Source organism: Dermacentor silvarum, chromosome 3 (assembly GCF_013339745.2).
Source record: "Dermacentor silvarum isolate Dsil-2018 chromosome 3, BIME_Dsil_1.4, whole genome shotgun sequence".
In the NCBI taxonomy this organism is placed as follows: domain Eukaryota; kingdom Metazoa; phylum Arthropoda; class Arachnida; order Ixodida; family Ixodidae; genus Dermacentor; species Dermacentor silvarum.
Genome location: NC_051156.1, coordinates 135430908 through 135458024, shown reverse-complemented (window position 1 = coordinate 135458024; position 27117 = coordinate 135430908). Strand labels below are relative to the sequence as shown.

Genomic DNA, 27117 nt, shown 5'->3' with positions numbered 1-27117 from the left:
AGTGAAGCGCGACGTTCATCAGCCATGACCCACGACCTTCGTTGCCGTCGATGCCTACTCGTGTACGCGATGTCTGTGCGTTGTGCTGCTAATGAGCACGGCGCCAACGAGAGCACGCGTGTTTGACGACCATACAATGAATTCTCGCTTCAAGAATACTGTTAGGGCCTAAAGTAGAAATACCAGGCTGTACTGCCCTCGTTTAAATGGACACGTAAAAGGAATGCGAAGTTAGGCTGTATTGGTGCACGGCCCGATATGTATAGGGGAATTGCATAACGCCTACGTACATCCCTGTTCTGCAGTCTGTCTGCACTGGTTTTCGGTCGCCATTGTGAAGTATAGACACGAGCAGGCTCTAGCAGCCGGGATGTGTTCCACTGCGTGCACGAGTGTCTTGTGCTATTTCTCTGGCATCCCTTTATTGAAATTCACAATGCGGACCTATAGCTGGGTGACGCTATGCAAACCAGTTTGTCTATATGGGCAGTTCCGACCGTAAGGGATACAGAAGTGAGCAAAATTCAATACAACTTTCAATGCACCGACTTCACCTGTGAACTCGGGCGCTTTTTGACCGTGCCTAGACCGTTCGTCCGTATTTCTGACTGCGCAGCAGTCAAGTGTATAGCAACTTTGATTCACCATTCACACAGTGTATGGTCACGTTGTAGTGACAGTGAAGAACGAAATCACAGGAACCGTGAATCACGAAACTAACCCTTTATTGGGCGAACCTGTGCCCAGAAATACAGGTTACACTCTAAGCACAAGAACAGTGGCGAGCACAGTCGGCGATCGGCGAAATCTGATCTGCGGGTCAGGCCTGTAGGCTTTTATACATGACTCGTCGTAGCTTCCAGCGTAATCGCCTGTGCCCGCGTGTCTTCCAGAAAGTACTACACATTTCGCTAGTACAATACCATCAGATTACACAAGCTTCGGTGACAACAGACAACGGATAGAACCATCGATAGCATTCGAGAAACTTCCGATACATGCAGTCGCGTCCTGCGCCGAACGATAACGTTTTAACATTTGTGATCCAGTGAAAAGCGGCCACCGGAGAAAGATAAACAGGTACACGTGTCAGTATTAAAAGGGTGGGTACAGCGCACGCATGGCTTGTTTGTTTTTCGCACTTATAACTACAGCACCGCCGTAATCAGCTGTGTCAATCGCCTAAAGCCGTGCAGGCGACAGCAGTCACGTTTCTTGAGCCAAGGATGACGCACCGGGAAGCGATGGCGGCGACAAACTGAACCAATTGGTGTGGCATACTAATCTATAGAATTTATGAGGCCACTTCGGCCGTGCTGGATGATCACGTGGAATCGCTACACCATGTAAACTTGGCCGGTATTTTGTAGCGATGCCTTTCCGGTAACAATGCCTTTTCGCGCTTATCGCGCTTTGTCAGTGGTCAGAGAGACGGTCCGCTCGCGTTATCAACGGGATCAGCCGGCCGTGAGCGGTGGATGATAAGACTAGTATGGGATAAGTCATAAGGCATCGCTACAAAATCGCGGCCAAGGTTCGCAGCATGCCGCACTTCTTGGTTGCCTCTGGTTTTTTTTTTTTTTTTTTTTTTTAAGCACTCTTGTAATAGAGCCACCTGCAGTGATTTTAATCTGTTGCTGCTGCCGTGCTATATTCTTTGACGTTTTTCACTTTAGTGTTTGTAATCCGGCATCTTGTGCCTTCTTTTTTTTATTTCCTTTCCTTTTTCCTAGCTTTCATTTCTAGCTGACTAGCGCCGTTTGTGGATACCTTGTTTTGCTTTTATTAATTTTTTTTGACGTTTTACTTGTCCGTTACACACTACGTATTCGGTACTAATTGCTTTCGTAAAGATGCTCGAGGGACACCACTGCACAGGGGGTCACGCGAAAAATAAAAAAAAGGGGGCCTGTTAGAAGTGTATTTCATTAAGCCTGCTGTTTGGTTGTGTTGGTGTGCCTGTTGGTGTTACTTTCCCCTCTTTCCTGAAAAGCAGGTAGGCGTTGTGCCCCTTCCCGAGGCACTTGATAGCCTGCTATTTACTTTCATTTTCTCTATTTCAACTGTGTAAGTTTTCAACCCAAATCGTCTCCACGTTGCAACACTGCGCACGTCAGCTGTTCATTTTCGAAGGGCTCAGTCGGCTTCCTTTTTCGAGAAAGCAGCCGTGCTTGCCTCACCGGCGCTTTGCGATCGTTATATAAACGGGCCCCGAAACGTCACTTTCTCCTGCGTCGAGTGAGCAACTCCACTAAGCGACCCTCTTCTAATAAGTGCGACTTCCGTTTGAGAAGCGGGCACGCGCACACACACTCACACACACACACACGCGCGCGCAGGCATACAGGAATCGCAAAACGTACCGCATTTATCCAAATGTAGGCCGATAGTTCTCTTTCTATTTTTTTGATGGACACTAAAGTGAAAAATGATTTCACCTGTTTTGGTAAATTACCCTTCTACAATGCCAAAAAACACCCCTGTTATCATGAGAAGGCGTTGGTAAGCCAGAAAAGGCGCGAAAACGAAAGGCTAGTGGCGACGTCGCCTTGAATTTCTCGCACTACCACGCTGTGACGTCATAGATTTTTGACGGCGTCTGCGTAGTTAATTCTTTACCGGTAAATATAGGCTACATGGCGTTCTAAAGATGTCATAGGCTGAATATGGGAAAGTTTCGGGAACTTTTACTGAGCCCACGTGGCCCTAAATACGAAAAAGAGAGTTAATTTGAAACCGGTGACGTCACATTGGCGTACCGACGTTGAGGCCTCGTCGCGAAATTCCAAAAACTAAAAATTTGACCTTGATTTTCTTTTTTTGATAGTCAGCCTATTACCACGAAATAAACGACAACGCAGTTTTCAAAGTATACTTTATCAGTCAAGACGGATGTAGTGTTTCTCGCTAGTCTCCCTTTAACACTAGTTGCGAAGCTCATAGGTCGGCTTTGGACACCTCTAGATTCGAGGATTTTGTAAGGAGCCGTCGGAACTGGCACCACTCCAAGAACGCCAGCGCCAAAGTACAGTACTGCACCCATTACTATCCGCTGCCGCACAGTAACGGTATACAGCCCGCTGTAACGGTGCGTCATTTTGACCGCACTAAATGTGTGCAGCGCAGACACAGTCACTGTGGCTTCAACGTTCCCTTTGGCACGCGGTGTAAGTATGCAGTGCTGCCTACAGCGAGACGGGACAAGTGTCGGGGCTGGCGCTTGACATTGGTAATAACCGTAATATTGCTTTTTGGGGCTGTTGTCATTTACTATTATCCTAGTTGGCTTGCATTCGAGGAAAGATTTCTTTGAAAGACGAAATCCTTTTTGGAAGGTTACCCACATTTGTGAGTATGGGATATGCGTGTTCATAAACTCTTTCGTGTGCCGATCCCGGATATATAGTATGTATAACTGCCACACTGGATATGTGCAACTGAGGCCACTGAGAATGTGATAACTATGATGATGGTGATGATGATGGCGATTATGACGACGATGCCGACGATGATGGTAATAAGAGCTGAAAAATTCTTCGAAAGCGACTTAACCTCTATTTGACGTCGATCACACGTTGTTGCTTCAGCGTGGCTCTGACAATAAATTATACGGTTCATACACCCCATTCTTGTGCCAACTTTCTCAGGAATCTTTCATCGACGAATCGCCTTCCAACTTTTTAGTTTTTTGATGTTCCGAATTTGAGAGGTCGGCTCGTAGAATAGAGACCGGCTTAGATTCGAGTAAATGCGGTATGTACACAAAGCCCGATGGCGCTGAAGCGAAAGCACAAAGGCGGTCGTTCGTTTTGTCGAGCCCCTTGCTTCTATAGCTGGCCGTCTTGTTATGCCTGCGCGAGCACAAGCGAAAGCCACCGCTTCCTTCCTGTAACCCCACCCTTCTCTCTTTTTTTTTCTCTCCATTTTCTAATGAGCGTCGCGGTGCCGGATCGTCATGCCCGACGTGCCTTCGCCGCTAATTAAGGGACCGCGCGCCGCCGGGCAGCCACTTTTAAAAATGTGTATACGCACTCTCGAGCCAAGTCTACACATGCATAAGCGAGGTCCCCCCCCCCCCCCCCCTCCCTTCCCCCCATGCAAGAGTGGCGTCGGACACGTGAAGGTGCCGCACAGTGATGTTTATACGATGTAAGGAGACTATAGTATGTCGAGCCGCGCAAGTTGGTGCAAAAAAAAAAAAAGAACTATGCTTGCTGGGTGGTACGTCCTGCCGCGTACACAGTAAAACCCCAGCTCAAGGCTTATACAACTTAACTACGTAAATCCTCGGTAGGAAGGGTGGCATCAGCACTTAGTGTCTTTTTGGTGTGAAATGACTTACAGTTCGGTCAGCATAGGGAATCGCTTGCTAAAAAACCGTGTGTAACGAAAACATGCAACAGTAATATCGCTTATATCTTTGCAATTGTACTGCCCGCGCGCCTTGCTTTGGTACATATCGTTGCGTAGAGAAAAGGCTGCTCCGCATGAGAGGCTGGCTGCTCCACGTGACCTAACAGTGTTGGTGTGCGGGGCCGGGTGGCAAACTCTCTCGAGAAGAAGTTCACTCACAAGCGAACTATGGATAACTTTTACCTTATGGTTCTGATTTACACATGTAAATATTTCTCATTTACACTAACCTCTCTCCCTGTTCTTTCGAGTTCGGCGGAGTCGAGCGACGCAGGGCAGTCTCTGGCACCACCAGTAGGGGGGTCGTTTCTTTACCCTGTAGTGCACAAACGCCCTTTGCCGAACAAGTGGGTCCACTTTACGAATAGGGAGCGAGTCAGATTGCAAAATTAGACCGCGAGACGCCCACTGGGTGCAACATAAGTTAGGAATGTAACATTTCTAATGCGTGAATAAATGTCACTTGTGTATTTGATTGTGCCATTTCTGTACCCTATAGTGTCCATGCACCGTCTTCAGCACGAGCAAGACCTTTCACGTAACCCGCGGTGGCCGCGTCCCTGATGCAGCCTCTACCCGATATTTTGAGCGCAGCTCTTAGGCGCCCGTTACTGCGTTGAGCGTCGGCGTCCCTCGGCGTAACCGAGTGAACGAGCACAGCGAAGGACGAAACAGCGAACGCGAAGAGCAGCAGAGGATGAAAGACGGCGACAGCGAAGAGAGAGAGCGAGGAGGAGAGTGCAGCAAAACCATGGGGCGGAAACCGGAGGAGAGTATGGTGATATAGGTGAGGAGGAAATAGGAGTGCCGGCAGCGACCAGGCATGCGGCGAGTGCGTCCACCGATACCATCCATATATGGAAACAAAGCGCTGGCGTGGGTTTCAGACCCACTGCGCATGCGCTGTTCCCTCCCCCCCCCCACCCCCGCTAGAGAATGCGCTCCGCGTTAGCCACGCGTTCTCGTGTTCAGGCTTTCTTCTTGCACAATGAGCGGCGCAACCGGTGGAAATGCTTCGTCTGCCGCTGCTGCTAAACGAGCTGCCCGAGCAGAGGCTCAGCGCCGCTCAGCGCCAATACCTAAACAGCTGCGCTCAATATTCCCATTACGAAGCATCGTAATCGTCGGTGAATTGTTTATACCGTCTAAAGTGTGCTCTGGTTAAAACTGCAAGTATGAGACAACTAACCCAGCAACACGTTACATTTTCCTGACCGTCCCTCACTTCTCTGAAAGCGAACCTTTGAACGTTCGCGCCTTCCTCCAGGCGGAGCACCCGCCGAGCGCCGTTACTGACTTCCAACCGCATACGCCAATCGTTCTTTGATGGTATCGGAAATAAACTCCTCTCGATTTTTCTTCTCCTGAGCTTTCTATTTTAGATGTTGGAACGGCGTTGTGCACTTCTTTTTCGCACTAAGGAGCTTATCGATTGCTGTCTCGATCACAGCGCTCATGTTGACTCAGCAAAATACAGAACGTGGACAGCCCCTTACACCGGGCACCCTTCTGTCCTCGTCGCATCCTTTCCTATTTTTTTTTATTTTTTTGCGCTGGCGTATGAGGTGAACGTCATCTTTCACGACGCCGACTTTCTCGAGTCCGTTTTCCGTGCATGGACGATTTTCAATGAATACACACGAACGTACGGAATACCGTCGGCGGTTGGAAACTTAGCATATATTGATCAACGTGTTCTAACAAGGGACGTCAAAGGACTGAGTCAACGTTTCGTCAAGGAGACTTGCTTTAGTGAGGACCCCGACGAAGACGAGTGCTTTTGTCAATACGTTGTCTCTGTCCTGTGATCGACGTCCCTTGTCAGACCGCTGCATGATAATTTGAAGTGTCTATCTTCCTGTGAGCCTGAATCTTGTTTTATAGATTGTCCGTTGATAACCTAAACTAGATAGTTTAGTACGAGTAAGATATATCTGAAAAGGTTTCAAAGCTACCACAATTTTTTTTCACGAAAAACGCGGAGAGACGCTGATTAAGAATTCCTGACAAGGGGAGGCATTATCTCCAAAGCTATTCCCCATATATGCTTGGAAGCCGCATTCAAGACGTTAGTATGGGAACGATTGTGTAGGCGGGGGCGCGGTGCTGTACAACGCGTTTAGTATACCGGCTGTAAAACAGTAGCGTCCAAGTTTGTAGAGACGGCCGCCATTTCAGACGAATTTACAAATCCGTTCACGCGGAGCCCTTATTTGACAGCGGAAGAGGTAGGGGTCCACTTCGACCGTGGTGTTATGGCGCTTGTGTGCCTGTACATTTATCCAGGGCGAGAGGCGCGCCCGGCTTATATGAGAGCGGAACTCCGTCGAATCACGTCGATCGCGTCGATCTATCGATCGCCTCGGAAAACAACCGTAGAAAGTTAGTAGCGGCGGCCGCCAGACCCCTCAACGCACGCGCGTGCAAACTATATATATATAGAGCGATTGCGCACGGCAACGAGCCAGTGGCGTTTTCTTCTTCTTCTGCTTATATATATATATATATATATATACACGCACACACACCAGTTATACAGGCTGACCCACGGGGTTCTTGTTACACTCTACTTCACTAAACTCTCTAAATCCACTCAGCGCTGTGAAAGTTATAGAGTAAACACTATAGCCATAATTGTAATTTCGTAATTGAAGAGTGCGAAAGCGCCTCCTCCCCCAAATACACGTACATAGAGAGAAAGAAAGAACGAAAGAAAGAAAAAGTAAAACAAGAGCAATGAGTTTTCTAGTAGCATCGGAATCGGCGTGTAGTATACGGTTGGCAATCATACCGCTCCTACAGGGGGCAGTAAGCAGTCGTGACGACAGCATGGATTGCCGTTTTAACGGCATTTCGACAACAACGTATGGCCGCCACTACAACAAGCTTACAGTGGCGCTGCCATGGCAGCTGCCTTTAATGTCGTTGTGACATGTCGCTGTCCTGTAATGACATCTAGACAAGGCAAACGGCTCCCATGAAAACAGAGGCTTGAAATAATCAAGCGCGGGCGTTCAACAAGCGAAGCCTCAGACCAAAGTCAATGTTTCTGACAAGGGGACTTTCCTTGGTCAGGGCCGTGACGAAAAAAAAAAAAAAAACACACACACACACACATTGCCTCCCGGCTTCGCCTTTTCGTCCAGTCTTCATCACTGTAGTGCTATAGTCACATTTTCATCGCACTGGTATTGCGAGACACAGTGCCACGTAATGTTAGTATCGCTGCCACTGCAGACGCTCTCAATAAACATTGCAGTAACGGGCAAGACAGCCGTGTCTTAACCGCCTAAACCGCATTCACCAAGTAGTCCCGATGCCCTGCATTACCCCTCACGTGTGGCTATATTACAGAGCTCTGCGAGATGAATCACAGCGGCCGCACAAGGAATGTCGCTGGAGCGATCGCTTCGACAAGAGGACTCGTCTGCGTCAGGGCAGCAGCGACATTCCTTCTTCGACCACTGTGACGCACATCAAAAGCCTCCATCTTCCTGTGGACAGTCTGTGTTGATCGCGCGTATGTTGATGGTGTGTCCGATAAGCTAACATCAGTTATTTAGCTTCCACGCGCTGCACGTTTCTTATTTAAGGGGACGGCCGTATGTATGCACTGTACACCACTGTGCACTGGAGTGAAGAGAGAGGGACATAGAAGGGCGTTTTCGCAGCAACCCGTCCGTGGCCTGCGGATCGTTTGCTGATCGAGCCCGCGCTCACCATATGCCCCCCTTCCACCCAGGTTCCCCATTTGTTGTCCCGGGGCGATCGGGGTGCTCGGACACGCGATCCGCAGCCTTCCGTGGCGCTTGGGCGTGGCGCTCGGAAGCAAAGAACGACCCAGGACCCACACAACCGTGTACGGTGCAGCTTCCCGTCGCTCACACGATCGGGTCGTCGCTATATACTTTCCCTGTCTATCGAGCCACGCAGGATGGACGTTTAGAGTCGCGCACGCAATGCGTTTGTAACTTGAACAGCCGTTCACCGTTGCTTGCCCTTGGATGTCGCTATCCATTGGACGGAGAAGGACGTCATGAATGACATGAGAGAGTGTAGTTCAGGTCGTGCAAAGGGCACAGAGATAAGAAATTTACGGGACGATGCCTGCGTTTTTATGCGTAGCCATTCGAGTGCCGTCGACATATATATAAAACACTTTGCTTAACGAAGGACGCGAGTGCACGCTAAGCAACAAAATTACTCGCATCATGCCATTACCCAAATGATATTTGTTAAGTGCAGCGGGAAAAGTCTGTTAATTATAAGGCCAGATGTGTATACGCGATTAATATAGGCCTTTAAATGCAAACCGCTTAGATATGCCGATCGCGCGCAAATATGGCGCGCTCTTAATGGGCCGTGTAACACGATTCTGTAGCTGTCGTGCGTGTAACGCGACTGTTCTTCGCTGTCGCGTTTATTTTGCGCCGTTTGTGATAACGCAGTTGTACCAACGTGGCCAATTTTCAATTGCTCAGGGCTACACGCCCATTTAGGAACTGTGAGCCGTGAACGTGCAAGTGCTGAGGAGTATTCTTGCAATTGTCCAGCTATAGTGCACATGTCCATTTCGTCTGCTGTTGAAATTTTGATTGGCTGCGCTGGGGTATGCGCTAGAAGGAGACAGGCGCCCTAACCAATCAGCACTTCAGTAGCAGACGAAGTGGACATGTCCACTAGGTGCACACTTACAGAATACCCCCCCCCCCCCCTCCCCCAGTAGCGTTAGGGCACATGAAACTGCGTAGACGGTTGCATGGGAAAAGGGGGTTGTGCAGGCCATTGTTTGGTTCAGTGTTCAACAACGTGCGTTTGTGAACAAGTGGCAAATATAGCGATCAAGAGAATCTCGTCGAGGACTAATCTGCGCCGCAAACCCTGCTGCTAACGGTGATGCCAGTCGTGGACAAAAGATCCAGTGAAGTTGTTCCTAAATTCAGAAGATATGCCAATGTTCAGAAAATACTCAGCATTTTCCCGTGACCCTTAAACTTTTGACGTGGACGTGTACTTTGTGCATTCCGAGATATGGTTCTACTGAACTTTCACCTAATACCCTTAAGGTTAACAGAAGATCGTCGAGCTGAATTTATGCAGCGGATTAAATGTGATAGCGTAGTTAATATCTGCAGAGGCAATTCCGCCCTCAATCACCAGGAGGTGTCAACAAAACCTCTATGTAGTGACAAGTAGCGGGGTGCGCAGTTAAGGCAATGACGAGCAAGCTTCGTTTCGTTTCTTTCGAAACTCATACGGGGGCACGCGGTATAGCTTTATGCAACGGTTTCTATACATTGTGGTGACAGCCCATTAACAGGGTTTCCTTTTACCCAGGACATAGACACTAGTTGACTTACTTACGTGTGTGAGATTCCGCGTTTCGAAAAGCACCTGCCAGGACACATCGATTACTCGATGACGGATCCGTGAAATAAGCAGTTTGACGACTCCTATCCAAGTGGCGTGGGTAATGTAATTGCGGTTTAGTAGACAGAGGAACTACAGAGCCTGCGCTAACAGAAAACAAAGAGAAAAAAAAAACGAAAAACTTCATGAATGTTTGGAGTCAAGACTGTATAAGGAATAAAAAGTTATACCTCACGGGATTGTCATCGTGGCTGGAAATAGCGAAACGCTTTTCACTAAAATACTAATAAAGAGAGAGAGAGAGAGATTCTTTAATGGACGGCGGAGATGATTGCGTGGCGATACGCCTAACACGTTACTCCAGAAGACAAGAGTAATAAATGAGATGACTGTGTGTGCTTCTGTATGGTGTGTGAGTGTGCTAATATATGTAATAGAAAGCGTGCACGTGTGTGAGATAGTCTTCTGCATTTCGTGCGGTATACAGACGTTACTATAACTTGCACAAACTTTCTATAACTATACGCCAGGCCGGGGTATGTATGCATAACTATAACTATATTTCTGCATAAAGTCACGCGAAGCCTCCATTCAATGGCTTGGATGTGTCCTCTGGTATGACGAGACGTGCGCCTGTACACGACGCGGCAGCGTGCATACAGCGCTACTATATACTATACAGGCGGCATTCGAGGCCGGCGGGGAAATGAATATTTCCTTCGCTACGCCAAGTTCCCGACGCTTGCCTCACTCTGGCAGAGAGAGGACGTCGACACGCGAATATAACGTGTGTACGCGCGGATTCTTCGCTTCTTGGGCAATCACTGCATCCGGCGCATTGATGCGGGGTCTTGCGTAAAAAGAAAGCTTCTCAGACATGCAGTCGCAGAGGCAGGCAGCTTCGCAGAGCTAGCGACTGGGCGCCGACGGAGACGCTTTGCTGTTGCCCAAGTTCCCAGACGAGCCCGCATTCATATACTATATACTCCGTTTAATATGTGGGGCGCCGTGTTATTCCAACTCTGGCCAGCGTTGAAGGCGAGCCTATGTTGACTGCTAGGAAGACAGCTTCCAACCGCCGTAATGGAATGCACTTGAAAGACGTCTCTGCGACTTCACGCCACATCGCGCCGATTAAAAAAGACCTTAAAAACAAAAAAAAAAAAAAAAACACATGTTGTCGCTGTATACTTTGAGACTTCGCGTGTGCGAACACTATATAAAAAGCACTGCGTAGATTACATTAAGCGCATGAGAAAACGTGACTACATTTTCTTTTTCATTTTTTTTTGAGCGCAGGCGACTTTCCCGTTGCAAATTTAAAGCATTCTGCTCAGCCGTCATCTTGTTCGGACAACAAAGAAGCATGCAGCGTTTCTGACTTCGATGCTGTCTTCGCGAAGTTCTCTGTTTTGCCGGCTTCGCCAGAATTAGGACGAGACTTAAAATGGCCGCTGTCCACTTAGCTGTCTATTAGGCCGCCTACATCGAGTACTGGAACATTACCGTATAGTAGACAATCGCTAGGGAAGCTAGAGAGACTTCTCTCACTGCTGGCATTCGCTATCAAAAATAATGCGTCACATAGGTATACGTCATGTGTAATTTGATGCAACATTAAGTCTCGTAATTTTATGTCGCAAAATGTGACGTAAGTATTGCATGGAAGGCATCGCTGATATGAACCTATTCACTCCCTAACGAACGCAGTTGCACGGTTCTGAGACCAGCGGCAACAGCGCACATGTTGCGCTCGCGACCAAAGCGTAGTAGTGAAAGCACAAAGGCGCGCAAATAATGCACGATTTGACGCGAAATTACGTCCACTCGTTCTAGCTATAGTTGTACTACGAAGTAGCTACTCCGCAGAGAGCATCGCCGATCAATAACGACTGCATTGCGAAACGCACGGCGTCAGACTGTTATGACCGAACTACTTGCGTGTCTTCCTGAGCGTTGCCTGCTTATTATGAAGCGTAGTATAGCAGGTTCAGTTTAAGAGATGGAGGAGAGATGCTTGCTTTACATTGCTACATTTGCGTCCTCGAATAACAAGCAATAGAACTATAGGACTTTTCGCCTATAGGTCTTCGACACGTCTGAAAGGAGTTGCGATACCAAGTGCAGGTATCTCGAGCACACTTCCTTGTGCCCTGCGGCAAAAGTATCGAGTACACGGTGCCGCTGGAGGGGATTTAGTTCAACCAGCAGCCTCTTCGGCTGCACGTTGACTAACTTGATAATCCTCTGTGTTTCCCGAGGCGTTGTATATTGTAGCGCCATTTAGCATGTAATCGGCGATATGACGACACTTGCCTCCGAGAATTCGGTGCACTCTTTTGGTATTTCTAATTTTTATTTTATTTTGCCTTCTTTTTGTTTGGATGACTAGGGAGTACGGCAGAAAATAAGCTTCGGGCAATGTGACAAGAAGCAAGTCTAAGTATACCACATCGGGACGAAAATTTCGCGTGATAACGGATTTCGGGGGCACGTATGACGCATAAAAGGTTTCAGACAAGAGGTTGCAAGAGTTGTATCAATAAATTAGCCTCGTACAATACCAAAAAAAAAGCTACTCCTAACGCGTGAAAAGGTTTGGTAAGCCAGAAAACACGCAAGAATGAAAGACGGGCGGCGACGCCGCTTTGAAGTTCCCGCAACATCTCGACCTGACGTCATCAATTTTTACGGCGTCTGCTCAGGCCAAGTAAATTTTTTATCAGTAATGATAGACTGAATTGCGTTATAAAGCAGCCAAAGACGGACTCAGCAGGTTTCAGTAACATTTACTGGGACATTTACTGGGCCACAATTGCTCAAATACGCGAAAATACTTCGAAGCTAGCGAGGTCACGCTGACGTGTCGGAGCTGGCGTTTCGGCGCGAAATTCAAAAAATGAAATTTAGGTCTGCGTTTTCTCTCCTAATACTCAGCCTATTTCTGTGAAATTATCGAGAATATTGTTTCGGAATAATACTATATGAGTCTAAATTGAACTTTAAAAAAATAGCAAGGCCTTGTACAAAGCACACGAACTGTCCCCGCGTTTCCTGAACATCTGCTTCTTACGAATTACTCTTAATGCTGTTGTGCACGTCTTCGGCTACCGTTTCTTTAAGCTGGGCATCTTGGCCCGGCGTAAGCACTTTCCGCGGAGCCATGCTAAAAGCGCCGACGGTGACTGCGGCAGTGCGTCGACACAGACCTTCCACGCACACGACCACGATTCTCGGATAATAGGTTATCACGGAAGACGAGGTTATCCTATCAATATCATCAGCCTATACTTGTGTCTACGGCAGGACGAAGGCCTCTCCCACTGATCTCCAAATACTACTATTTCGCGCCAGCTGCATTATACCCGCAAATTTTATCATTTCATCACACCACCTGATTCATTCCACGGGTCATTCATAGAGGTTCCTGAAGATGCCACGGCAGAGGTCAACAGAGCTTCACCAGGGAGCCCGCCTATAGTAGAGAAAGTCGAGTCATAGATTCTAATGAAGGGACCTTGCCTTCGCAAATGTGAAAATTTAGATTGCAGAATAATAGACTCGCCGGAGAGTACTATACTAACGAAAAAAAAAAATCCGCCTCCATCCCACCCTGTGAAAGTGAATGTACAGCGAAGTTGGTGCGGACGTTAGAAAAGTGCCACCACCCCAAATGACGTTTACACAAGCACCACCACAAGCGACGTACGTCACGCACGCACGCACGTGTGCGGAAGTGCAGCATACATCCTCACTCTTGCAGGCCTAGCGCAAGTGCGTTAATGAAGTAATTGTACTTCTCAAACTAAAATGCGTCAGACAATTCGTAAAGTACGACTCACACACAACCTACAGACACGGTAGCGTCGAATTGTAATTCGAATATACGAGAAAAAAAAATGCTTTGACGCGGAAACTCAAACACAAAGCCTTTATCCAGCTGCGTTTTGTTTTTTTGTTTGTTTTTTGTTTGTTTTTTTTTGGGGGGGGGGGGTGAGCACGCGAAAGGAAAAATCCCCACCAACTAGAGGCTGCAGCTTCGCTCTAAAACTACGCCTCATTATCACATAAGACCCTCCGTACTTCGCTTATTCCATGACGCAAACACCTTTCCATGTAAAAGGGATGCAACTTTGAGAAAGTCCGTGAACATGCCATAACAGAACGCAAACGAGAACCTACGTTACAATGTAACACAACATTGACGCAGATTAGCAGAGCACCTGCAAGGCGTGTGCGGCTCGCAGTTTCGTCACTGCGAAACGAGCCACAGCCAGCGAAGACGCGGCCTCGCCTAACATTTTCTGTCACGTAGCGCGTCGATCATGATCGTCCCGCCGCAAGAGTAATTGCCATCGTCCCCTGTCCCTGATTCGCTCATCGCTGCCATGCAACCTATCACCATAACAGTCGCAACGAAACGAACGTAACGCGAACTAATTGCGCGGGCTACGCACGGTATACGTCGGCAAATTGGCGGTCACCGAAAGGGCGTGCCGTATACGTGTAATGCAATCCGATTGATCCATCACAGCGCGCTTCTGCGTCCACCATAGGCTGCGTAAGAAACGAGAATTCCGGCGGAATTCGTTATACAGTTGCTGCGTTACCATGTTCTGATCCTTCCGGAGAAAAAGAAGAAAAAAAAAAGAGAGAAAAGAACGGATAAAGGAACCATGTTTCATTGCTACTAAACGACCGTAATCACGACTCACGGCGCTGCGCGCGGTTGTTGCAGCTGCTTATTTGGGACGCCATTCAGCCCTTGCGTGAGATGAGTGCGCTATGGGGGAGCGACTGGGCGACTGCGGTCTTCTTTGTTCTGTCAAGCGAAGCCGCGGAGGAGTGTACCATAGGGTAGAGAACAAGCGTACAGACATGCGCTGCTGCACGGAGGCGGCGTTATGTTTCGTGCTGCTGCTGTTTGGGGCGCGGCAGTAGACGCGCATGGCGTGCCTGTGCAGACTTTTGATGGACGCGTGCTACGAGACCTACGGACATTTCAGCCCCCGTGCAATGCCTATAGAAGAAGGCCTTGCACGGCCGTGTGTAACGACCTGTCGCGACACAGTATGGGCGCGCATAATCTCGACGCCGGCGGACCTGTACACGCTTGCGGTACGTGTCTTTACATCGTGAGTGTTTTTGATGGGTATAACTATAGGTGGCGAACGACTCGCACGAAGGAACGCCGCTGCTGTTTAATTTAAGTGACGAAAGCCTGGGAAAGGGGGTTGAAGATGAACCCTCTGCCCCAGCGTCGTCAACGAACGAACGAACGAACGAACGAACGAACGAACGAACGAACGAACGAACGAACGAACGAACGAACGAACGAACGAACGAACGAACGAACGAACGAACGAACGAACGAACGAACGAACGAACGGACGGACGACGGACGACGAACGACGAACGAACGAACGAACGAACGAACGACGAACGAACGAACGAACGAACGAACGAACGAACGGACGAACGAACGAACGACGAACGAACGAACGAACGAACGAACGAACGAACGAACGGACGGACGAACGTTTATTTAGGACGCGACGGCTCTTTAGCCTATGCTGGGGTTACGTCATCAACAAATAAACAGTATACGAATGCATGTGAATTGGTGTACAGCAAGTGCTCCTACTACCTGCCCTGCATGGGTAAGGTAGTTCATTCTTCCGCTATTCTTTCTTCCTCCTTCCCTCAGTGCAGGGCAGCAAACCAGAATCTCTTCCGGTTAAAACCTCCCTGCCCTCTCTCTCTCTATATATATTATATATATATATATATATATATATATATATATAATAGTTCATCGGAAAAACATAAAGGGGATTGCCCTACAACAAAGAAATCATAGAGGCACACAGACAAGCACAATACACTCGCCTAGCTCAATCTCCCAAAGAACGTCACATACTTGACACTCTCCAAATTCGCATACCAGCAGCCGACCCCACACTCCTTACCAGTCCACCGCCCCATACACACACAGGTCTTAGTAAAACCCCTCCCTCGTAACACCCACGCCGCCTATCACTCGGCCCGCCGCACAGCCCGTGCGAAAGCTCTCCGCAAGCACCACGGTTCGGAAGCCGACGCCGTATGGGTGGACGCAGCCTGCGCGAGCGAACACGCGACAATTGCAGTCGTTGACCATACACTCCAAGCCATCGCAACTGTCCGCCTTCCTCGGTTGACGCGGCAATCGCGCTTGCCCTCACACACATTAATGCCCGGTACGTCCTTACCGACTCAAGAACTGCACTCATAAGCCTTGCACGAGGACGAGTCCACGAGACCGCTTTCCGCATTCTTAGTTCATCCCTCCCACAAACCCGCCCCGCCATGTGGAGCTGATCTGGGTGCCTTCGCACTCTGGGATCCCCGATAACGAAGCCGCCAGTGAGCACGCCGGGGGTCTCATCAAGCGAGCGGCGGCGGATCCGGAGTCGACCTCTTCGCGGGAGCGCATGCACTCCTGCAGCGAGCTGGCCCAAGCATATCGCGCCGAACGGCGTGCCTCATTATCAGATGGTGGTTTTGGCACGTAAAACCCCATAATTTAATTTAGTTCGGACATCCTGTTATATATAGCTGGGAATCCGCACGATATATAACAGGGTGTCCGAACTAAATTAAATCTCAACTGCACATCGCGCCCATTCCCCGCAATATGCACCCCGCACACAACGTCGACAGACGTCGGGCCAGGGGTAGAGCTCTACTCGAACATGTCCGTAACAACCACATTGAGGCAAGCTTCGTGGATGCCTTGGCATATGTCCAACAAGAGGCGTTCGCCGTCTCCATCGTCGACTCTAATTCCAGGATCACTTGCTGCGCTATACTGTACGCACTTCGAAGCCATTAGTAGCCGAACAGGTTGCAATCGCGCTGGCTGTGCTCGATGGTCGCAGAGAGGCAATATATAGCGATTCTAAGGCGGCCATTAAGGCCTACCAAACCGGGTGGTCTCCCCTCAGGCCCTTTGCATTCTCCAAATCTTCAAAAGTATCTTTCCGCATTCTCTCATTTGGTTTCCCGCTCACTTGGGGTCGACTGAGGGCTTTCCCTCTAACCCTAACGAGAGCGCGCACGAGGCCGCGCGAGGACTCACTGACCGCGCCGCCTCCGCAGTCCCCCTACCCCGCGGGGAACCATTGATGACGTATAATGAGATCACCAAGCATTATTATCTGTCAAGACGGGTATTCCCCCTCCCGCACCCTGCCTTATGCAGGGCGCGGGCGGTGACCCTTCGACTTTTACAAGCTCGTGCGTATCCTAACCTTGCGGTTCTTCACGCTATATACCCTGAAAGGTATCCCAGTGCGGACTGCCCTGCCTGTGGACTAACGGCAACATTGAACCATGTGTGGTGGGAGTGTGAAGCCATCGGCTCCGCCTTCAGCGAGGATAGGTGGGCTGCGCTTTTGCGCAGCCCCGAACTCAACGATCAAACCCTGGCCGTCCAGAGTGCCCACGATCGGGCCGTCAAGCTCGGCTTGGCGGTCCCTACGTGGGACTAGCCGGGTGGCGCGGGGTCTCCCCTGCGTCTTCTCTGGACCTCAATAAAGTTATTTCACTCACTCACTCACTCACTCACTCACTCACTCACTCACCCTGTTATATATATCATGTCTGTGAACGAGAAGAAAGGGAACCGAGGGGGCAGCTTTTTTTAATCATGTCATAAGAAGCCAACAAACACTGACACCAAGAAAAACATAGGGGAAACTACTTGTACTCACTAATTGAATTAAAGATGATAAATTAAAGGAAATTAAAGTGGATGAAAAAACAACTTGCCGCAGGTGGGGAACGATCCCACGTCTTCGCGTTACGCGTGCGATGCTCTTACCAATTGAGCTACCGCGGCGCCTTTTCCCCATCCACTTTCTGGGGTATTTATGTTTTACTACTACAACTAACCCTGGGAGTGTTAGCCAGCGCCACCACTCACAAACCTTGGCGGCGGATGTGGAACATCCGCCATGACCAGTTAGTTGCCTTCACCCGAAAAGATCACGCACTCGTTACGCCTGCGTCAGAAAGGATGTTCCACATCCGCCGCCAAGGATTGTGTTTGTTTATACGAGTATATATATAGCATCAAGGGCGTTTCTATTATAGGCGTTCGCTGCTTAGGCCAGTGGATTATCAGAGCAAACCATTCTCGAATCCCAACCTCATAAGCGATCGTAGTGTAGCGCAGTAAACGTAGCTCTTCTGTTCTTCTTTTTTTTTTTTCGTTTTTTTTTCACATTTGTCTTCTACATCGTTAGCGCCGGCATAGTATACAAAGAAGAGGGAAGACGATTTTTACAGCTTTATCAGAGAAAGAATATTGGTCAACTTAAGTTCACAGAGAGGTTATAACGCCCTCTCCCTCCTCTCTCTCCCGTCATCTTTGTGTTCTCCTAGCTTTCGCCTTTCCCCCGGTGTAGGGTAGTCAACCGGACGTTATATCGCATGGTTAACCTCCCTACCTTCTGCTTTTCCCATTCCTCCTCCTCCTATGGGGGGAGGGGTGCGGTCGCATCAAAAACCTAATTTAATGTACGAATTTGAAAAGACAATATGTCTTATAATATTTACAACAGTAATATAATTATGTGATTATACAGAAAGCACAGTGTGGATTAGATAAAGAAGTTCTGACTTGTTCTTTGTGATGTACGCAACTTCCTTTTTATATGGCATATAAAATGTTATGTAATTCGTTGTATGTTGTGTAATTCGAATTGCACTCATGGACATACCGTATCACTTTCATACTCCCTCTGTCTAAGGGAGCTATATATTTATTCAGTCAAAATGCATTGCTTCATGAAGCCTTTTGTTCGTAGATGTTTCGTAGTATGTTACGTCATTTTTAAGGTGGTTCTACATTTATATATTTATATATGTATATTTGATTGAATAATCTTGGTTAATCAGATTTATTTTCATTTGTTTTGTGCAAAACAGTCACGTTTCTTGGTTTTCATTGTTTAGTAGGACAACGTCCAAATAACTATACGTGCCCAATGTGATTGCATCATGCATTTCGAGATGAATTTTAAACTGGGTCTCTTTACACAAATTTTAAATCCTACTTTTTTTTGTAAGTCAATATTTAGGCCGCTATTGAAGAGGCAGTTGATGTGTTAAAGGCTGCACGTTGTTTTAGGCTCAATGACTCGTTCTAATGTTCCTGCCTGTGGATTAATTGACTCTGAGGCGCCAATTTCTACTGCAACCGTGACATCGGTTGCAGTAGACGCAGTGCCACCTACAAGATTTGAGCGATTTCACTTTCGCCGTGGATTTGTAGTGTTGCTATATAGGCTTCACTTGGTTGTTGTGAATCCTGTGAGCGTTGAAGCTGTCACCGCTTTCCACGCTGTTTCTCACCAACCACCTTATTCTCGGTGGACCATCTATAGTGGGTAGGTGCCACGTTTGACGGTTATCGTCATCATTGTCGTGTAGGCCTCCTTTGTGCTGCCGACGCAGTTTTCACGAGCGTGACAACAAAGAATTACACGCCAACACACCGTCATCATGTCCAGAACAATTCCTACGCGAAGCCTCATATTGTAATCCTTGTCCGCTAGAACAATGCTCGTTCTGGACTGCGAAATACATGTACAGCCGCCACTGCTCTCAGAGTCTGTGCGGAGAGCAATGTCTTTGCACTAATTTTCCAGCGCGGTAGCTCCGTAGTTAGCGCGCTCGACTCCCAAATACACATGGCTTCACTAGCATGGATTCAAATGCCAGTGGAGGTGCTGCATGGTGGAGAACTTTCCTTTTTCCTTCACGCTGTGGCAAGGGCGGTGCTGGGGATGACAAAGTGGCTTGACGACCACGGAAATCATCATTGTGTGCCGTCGATGACGACAAAGGTCGTCGTCAGTGTAACGGAATGGACGGCCGGAAAAGGCAAACCTAATTTATAGCACTTAATTGCTGTCTCAGTAAAAGAAGAACTGGTCGATGTCGAGTCCTCTTATTTCTGTGATAACCAGCATCAAACACAGACACCACTGGAAAAGGGGCAAAGTGCACTGTGGTGCTTATTGCGTAGGCGTGTAATCTACTGCAACGTGGACGGCAACCAGAGATTAGGCATAACAATTAAGATGTAGACACATCATGCCCACTTTTGCAGTACGTGAACGGCTGAGGCGAAGACAGGGGTAAAAGGTCATATAAGATGCACACACGGGAGAATGGTAAGTAAATGCGAAAACACAAGTGTACTTAGGTTTAGGTGCACGTTAGAGAACCCCAGGTGGTCTAAATTATTCCGGAGTTCTTCACTATACGGCGTGCCCCGTAATCAGATCGTGGTTTTGGTACGTAAAACCCCATAATTTAATTAAAACTTTTGAGAATGATATTTTCTCTTCAAGAGAAATACACTGCAGCTTCTGCAAGCATACTAAGGTGAATTTGAGTGATTGACATTTACACGTTCAATTTTTTTTTCTGCCAGTCGTCATAACGTGACAATAGCACCGGCGTCCGGAAAGCTGTTGCGCGTATCTATACGATTGTTTTTCTTTGTCCTAGCTTTGTTCAACGGGGCCAATGAGTGTGATGTTGAATAGGGCGAGGCTTACTACTCTTAAGTTAACTGACACTATAGCACTCTATAACGCGAGTAACGCCTCAACAACGCTACGTGTAACGACTGGTGTCGCTTGGAGGCCGTTCAACATGCTTCGTGCGGCTCCCCTCGTCAGCGTACAGAGACGATCGCTCCCAACTGCGCTGGCTTGCTTTCATCACGGATCATTATAAGAGCAAGCCATATTGGAATGCCGGCCTCGTAAGTTATCGCTGTATATGGCCACGAAGGGACGGCTGGAGTTTCTCAAGTCCAACATATTTGCACGTGCTTATGCAGCCTAAATCGGTGTTCACTAGCTGTGCTGCACATGATCCTGTGCTGTGGGAGTGTGCATCTGTCGTGACATGGCTGTGATCGTGCGTCCGTGCTCTCTCCCTATATACTTTCTTATCTTCTTACCTACCTCTCTCCCGTCTTCCAGTGCAGGGTAGCATACCGAATTTTCCGTTCTGCTTAACCTCCCTGCCTATCTCCTTTCTATCGTCTTTCTCTCTCCCCTTTTCTCGAGTTCTCGAAAATGATACGCTTTGTCATCGAATGAAACGCGATTGTTAAGAGTGATTCACCTCATCTGAGTATTCTGACGTCGTGTTGCGTACATGCTTCTGAGGGGCAGTCAAACGTACGCGGATCCCCCACAAGCGCACATCCCCGCATCGCTCACCTTGAACTACAGTCGTGAGCTTGATAAGTGTTGCGCTGCATGGCGAACATACGGCGCAAGATTTGCCGAAGGCTAGCGCAGCAATTTTCACGTTCTATTCGTCGTGCGCAGCAAGGGCGTTGGGGCGTGCAAGTCTAACTAAACGCAACCTTCGTAACGGACTACACTGTACGTGAATGAGATTGCTGTTGGCTCTCATGCGTGGCTGCTGACGTGACGTCGCATGATGTAAGTAATACGAGACGGCAGCGAACACAACGGTTGTGTCTTGTGAGGCCGTCTGTTGCCTGCGGGGTGTCCCGTAAGAATACGTTTCTCACATCGTTTACGTTTTCTCTTAGCCGCCAGCATGTCCTGGCTACAGACTCCGTTTTAATGCATTATGTGTTTACACCATGTACCCGTGTTCGATGCTCAATCGATTCCTCTTCCCAGTGATCTCTGACGAAAGTACCCCCCCCCCCCCCTTCTTTTTTATGATGCTCTGGATCCACGCTCTAGGTTAACGGGTATACACTTTGAGACAACGACCACGTAAGTTCAGAGATTTCCACACTGCGGTAAACATACAGCAGTTAGCTTATACTTATTACGTTTTTCGGTGGCGTACTGCAGGCGCCTTTAGTAAAGACCCGGTAAAGATCATTACCTAAAATCACGAAAGAAGACGTATTACTTTCGGGGAACACGGAACCAGTCACGCTGTTAATTCAGCCTTTTTGCCAGACCTCCGCACTCGCACAGATGGAAATCAAGTTGTTATTATCATTATTAAAAACAGAGGAAGCCGGACAAGACACGGATTACCAGAAACAGGGAAAGAGGAAGAAAAATATGCACAAAAAAGAAAGAAGAAAAGGGAACTGAAATTCCGAATTTTGCGAGTGTTAAAAACAGTAGCGCACCCAGGATCTCTGCCAGGGGGGGGGGGGGGGGGGGGGTTGACAGTTTGCCAATACCATCTAAACAGCGCTAATTTCACTTTCTTCGGGGGAAATTGTCAAAAAATGCGCTTTTTGCGAGTGTGCAGACGATTGCGCGTCTTACATCTTACTTGCAGTACTCAAATGCGTAAGGAAAGAAAAGGGGTTAAACAAAAGAGGGGGTTAAGTCGGCCTCAGGGGGGGGGGGGGGGGGGTTAAAACCTCCCGAATCACCCCCCGTCGGTGCGCCACTGGTTAACAACCCCCGCACTTTGACTTCGTCGGCTGTTGGGCGCCCGAACGCAGCTGGGAAGTCGCTCGTCAGCTGCAACCCAGCTGACACGCGCCAACTTGCGCGCGCGCGTGCTTGAAACACGAACGGCTGCGCCGCAACGGTGCTGCGTAAATCATTAGGTTTAATTAAACTTATTTCTCTGCTTTCTTGAGGCCCGCGTAAGAAAGCGAGACTGCAGACTCGTGAAGAAGGCTGAAAGTTCAAGTGTTCTACGAGGATCGCAAGCACCTTGGGGCAGCCTTCCAGTATAGACGAGATCCCTGCCGATCGACAGCGACATGCATCCTTGTGCTTTAGCCTCTGCGTGAACACACACATTCTTGAAGAAAAACACGTCACTGACTCGACGACGTTCGCCTTTCGAGACCATGTTGCGCTACGAGAGAGTTCGGAACAAAAACGCATCAGCTTAAGGCACCCACCAAACGGAACGGAACCACCTGACAGCTCGCTAAAAATCGAAGTCGGTGTGCCATCTTTCACCGTAAAGCCTGGGTCTTCATTTTTTTTTTCTCCCCTTCCCGTTTTCACAGGTGTAATAAGTCGATCGCTCAGCTGGACGCACAGCATTCGGCGCCACAAGAAAACGCGCAGAAAAGGAAAAGTCGACAGATGTCACAGATAGTATGCGCTCGTCACTTGCCTGGGTCTCGTCCCGAAGCGAGAACTCCGAGAGCGCGCCAAGGCGGCCCGGCCCGTCTCCTCCTCCTCCTCCTGTGCTCGGCCCGCTGGCTCCAACCAGGGAATCGATGAAGCTTAGTCGGTGCGGCTGCTTCTGCTGGGCTGCTACAGCGGCGGGCAGAGAGACCGGAGCCGAGTCGGAGACAGAGACACACAGAGGAAACGTCGCCGTCTGGCTGCTCTTCGACGGTTTTGCTCGTGGCTCGTTGGATGCTGAAACTTAACCTCCTCGTTGCTCGGTGGCGGCGTTTGTTGTTGCTTCCGCCGGACCGTACGCTCTATTACGAGATAGCGAGTCGCTGCCTTTTCTTGCGGGGCGTGTTTCGAGCGCAACGCTCCTGACGCGCACAGGGGAAAAGCGCCGCCGAGCGGCGCCTCTTCGGTCACCGCCGCCGTCGACGACGACTCCGCAACGCACGCTGCCGGCCCCGGCGTCGAGGCGGGCGCCGCAGCAGCGGTGCGGGCCCTCCTTCTCGGCCGAAGGATGTCGCTGCTGCTAGCCACGCGGTCGCCATGGCGACTCGGAGTGATGCCGCTGGTGGTCTCTCGGCGCGCGAAGGCCCTGTGGAGTAGTAGAGTGTTCGGGAAGAACGAGAGGAAGAACGGACTCGTTGCGAATGAATGGAGAAAGGCGCATTGGATTCATGGTGAAAGAGCGAGCGTGTGTAAGCATGGTTTGTGTGTAGGCGTGCGTGCGTGCGTGCGTGCGTGCGTGCGTGTATGTGTGTGTGTGTGTGTGTGTGTGTGTGTGTGTGTGTGTGTGTGTGTGTGTGTGTGTGTGTGTGTGTGTGTGTGTTCGTAAGCGTGCGTGTGTTTGTGGAAAAATGGAGAAGTGAGCTGTCCCACAGTGCAAGCGAGCAATGCAGTGAAGGTGACACAGTGCGCCAATTACCGCAATCTACATACTTACGTTGTATAGTCCCACGTCCATCTCGATTTCCGCGACAATACTATACGATAGCTCCGCAGAGGCATACTTTATTCCTGGCGACCACCGCGGCTTGCGACAACCGACCCTGTGAGTTCCAGGAGACCGCCATTCGGTACATGCAACTAAGTTGAACAAAGTTGACAGTTTAGTCCTACCTTGTCGCTATTTACAACAAGAAAGGAGAGGTATAGTTACCTGACTAACACGGCTACTAATACGGACTGGTGAACTGTAAACAGTTAGGACCTACAGCAGAACTAGAACCACGACAAAAACGAAACCTCCTTCATGTTTATGACAACGCAACACAACACAAAAAGAAGAATGTGCAAACAAGCTGTCAGGCCTTATGAAAAAGAAATGTGTTCTATTTAGATTTAAGCAGTAGAAGAAAAAAAATCAAGAGTCAGGACACGGGGACATTTACTCAAAAGTCGAGACTACTCCGCTAAATTCGGTATGGTTGACAATCATAGGAGCATCGTCGAGTGGAGATGACAGAGAAAAAAAAATACTTCAACCACAACTAGTTGAAGTCATCGGTAGCGCTCACGTTCCGATCGAGCGACAGGGCCATATGCGCTGCCCCCTTTAATGTGGTTGATTTGTGCCGCGAGGAGTGGTGGCCATAGGGTGTCGCGACGTTCCGGGGGTGGAGCTGCCCAGCTCTCCCAGGTGAGGGGAAAAGAACGTGGTATTCGGGAACAGGTAATCACGTGGGGCCCGGTGAACATTTAACCGCCCAAAGACGTGAAGTGGAGCTGCGTCGGCACGTAGCAAACGGTTAATAACGCAAATGCGCACTTGCTCGCGAATGCGAAATTGGGCGACGTCGATATGCAGCGATCAGACATGCAGGCTGTTCTGTCTGGCGGTCCTTTGGGACGAAGGAGGCCTCACCAGCAGACTTGAAGCTGCGGAGTGCTTTTCACGCTTCTCGTTTCTCGCGGCCGGGGAGCGTCATCGTCACCTGGGACTGACGGATGAGCAATTAGTCCCCAGCCCGGCACTTGGAACGACACCACCCATGGAACCGTCGTGGCCACTCGGACGTTCGGACGCTTGGACTTCGCAACAAGGCTGAACCACACCGTGTCGTTCACGAGTTGCACACAAGTACTTTTGGGCAACACTTTGTGTAGCACGCGAAATTCGTTGATTGACACGACGGAGGCTTGGGGGCAGTTCCAATCAGCAACTGTTTTTACCATCAAAAGAAATAAAAGGTGTTTAAGTGCTTAACTAGCACGCTCACTGTGAGGAAATGTGCTACAATGGTGGCGGAACAAAAAAAAAATTTCACCGACGACTAAGATACTTCGTAATGAGAAATTTGAGCCCAGCTCTATAAGTGTTTTCATTTCGCGATATATTGGCTGGCGCGTTCCAAACGGAGCGAAGTGGGGCGGCACGACTGCCTCGCTAATCGGGAGATCGCGAGAAGCAGCGCGTGGGTGACGCGTGGGCGTGATTCACCAGCAGCCGCCGCAGACAGACCTCCGCTCATGCAGCTCTTTGGCGAACAGACGACGCTTAGGGTGCCTCTATATGCACGCGCCCCCACGAACGAAGCGGAGCCGAGTGCGAGCTCATCGAGGCACCCTATACGACGCGCGCTACTCCGGCGCCATCTCGTAGCCATCGTCGCCATAGTCCGTCTTGCGCGGCACTACGCTTTTCTTTTCAAGCTTTCGCCATGCCCTCCTCCGCTTTCCCCTTCGCGCCATCTTCTCTCTCACCTTCTTTCATCGCCCGCTGCGCTCCGCGTTCGCTCTCATCTTTCGCTGTGCTCGTTCGCTCAGTTACGAGGTACGACGTCGACGGTCGCCGCAGTGACGGGCGCCTACAAGCTGCGCTCTAAAAGGGCAGTCTCGTAAGCTGGAATTGGAATTCTAAATGCTATAACAAATGACAAGGAGACGGCGCGGTATCGCAGCAAAGGGCAACGCATGACAAGTTGAGGGTTGCCTTCGTGAGATTTACGCTGCAGCACGAAAGCACTGACGCAAAATAAAACAGGCGGCGCAGTTTGGATGCTAATATCGGGGTTTCAGATCATCGCTGCGTATTCTATCTATAGCTTGGATCTTGGAAATGTTGGGGTGGAGAATAATTTTTATACCGGTGGCAGGAAGAGAGAAACTCCTCCTCAGGTAGCCCGGCCAGTGCTCGTTTATCGTTTCTAGTGGTGTAATTAACGCGAACCTCTCCAACTTTAATTCTTTCTTTCTCAATTTGTCTCATATCTCAGCTGTTATCACGCTGTGTGGCATCAAGAGTGTGACGAAGAAAAACAAATCTGGTTCCTTCGAGACTACAACCTCGCACTGAGTTAAATGTAATAAAGTGAGTCGCCAAAGTTATCCTGTGATCTCGCCAAACGCCACGTCTAATTAGAAACGACTGTAATAATTGTTTCCCGGACAGCGACGTTATTAAGTAGCACTGGCGTGTATAACATTTAACTTCGTATTTGGGCACCGCGTGAGCTCACGCTTGCTTTCATCGTGCTTCACGTCCATTACAGCACATGTACACGCACACCATGACACGCCGACGTGCACAAGTCAACTAACGAATTTGTCGCCTACGCGGACGAGCTCTTGCTGCGCGGTGATTTAGAGTAATGAGCTGTACGATCATCAAGTGGAGGCGCGCTCTGCACGCTTCGTTTCACGGGGCCGTTGGCCCTGCTCAATTATTTGCAGTTGCGCCCTCTCTCTATCGTATTTTATTTAAGGCATCGGCTTTTTTTTCCTTCTTTTCTTTTTTGCTTCATTTCATTGATCTACGCTTTATAAGCCTGAACGTATTGCATAATGGTTGTGGGCTCAATTCCACGTAAAGGTAATAAATGCATAATACGGTTAGGGAACAAAATAACAAGCACTGTGAGGCGCTCAGAATTGTACATAACAAATAGCATGATGTTCACGAGATTCTGCAGGAACAATGTGAATTACATAGACTAAACACAAAGAGCATAAAAAGCCAGAGCAACAGCCAGAAATGCGTGCAGAAATTGATGGTTCAACTGAGCGACTATGGACAAGCAACGATGTATGTTTGAATGGTCAGTATTGTAACAAAATAAATTAAAAAAAACGAAAAAATGAAAAGAAGGAAAAGAAAGAGAAAGCACACCAGGCTTTGTTGCTGGATTGGCCAGAAGTCACGCTTGGTTCGTAATTAGGTGGTTCGTTACATTTGTGCGGA

General features: G+C 48.9%; 1 protein-coding gene across 1 annotated transcript in view; it reads left to right on the top strand.

Annotated features, from left to right (window-relative positions):
* Positions 1–27117, top strand: part of LOC119445803 (calcium-transporting ATPase sarcoplasmic/endoplasmic reticulum type) — a 663011-nt gene that overhangs the window by 286925 nt on the left and 348969 nt on the right. The gene's annotated exons all lie outside the window — the stretch shown is intronic.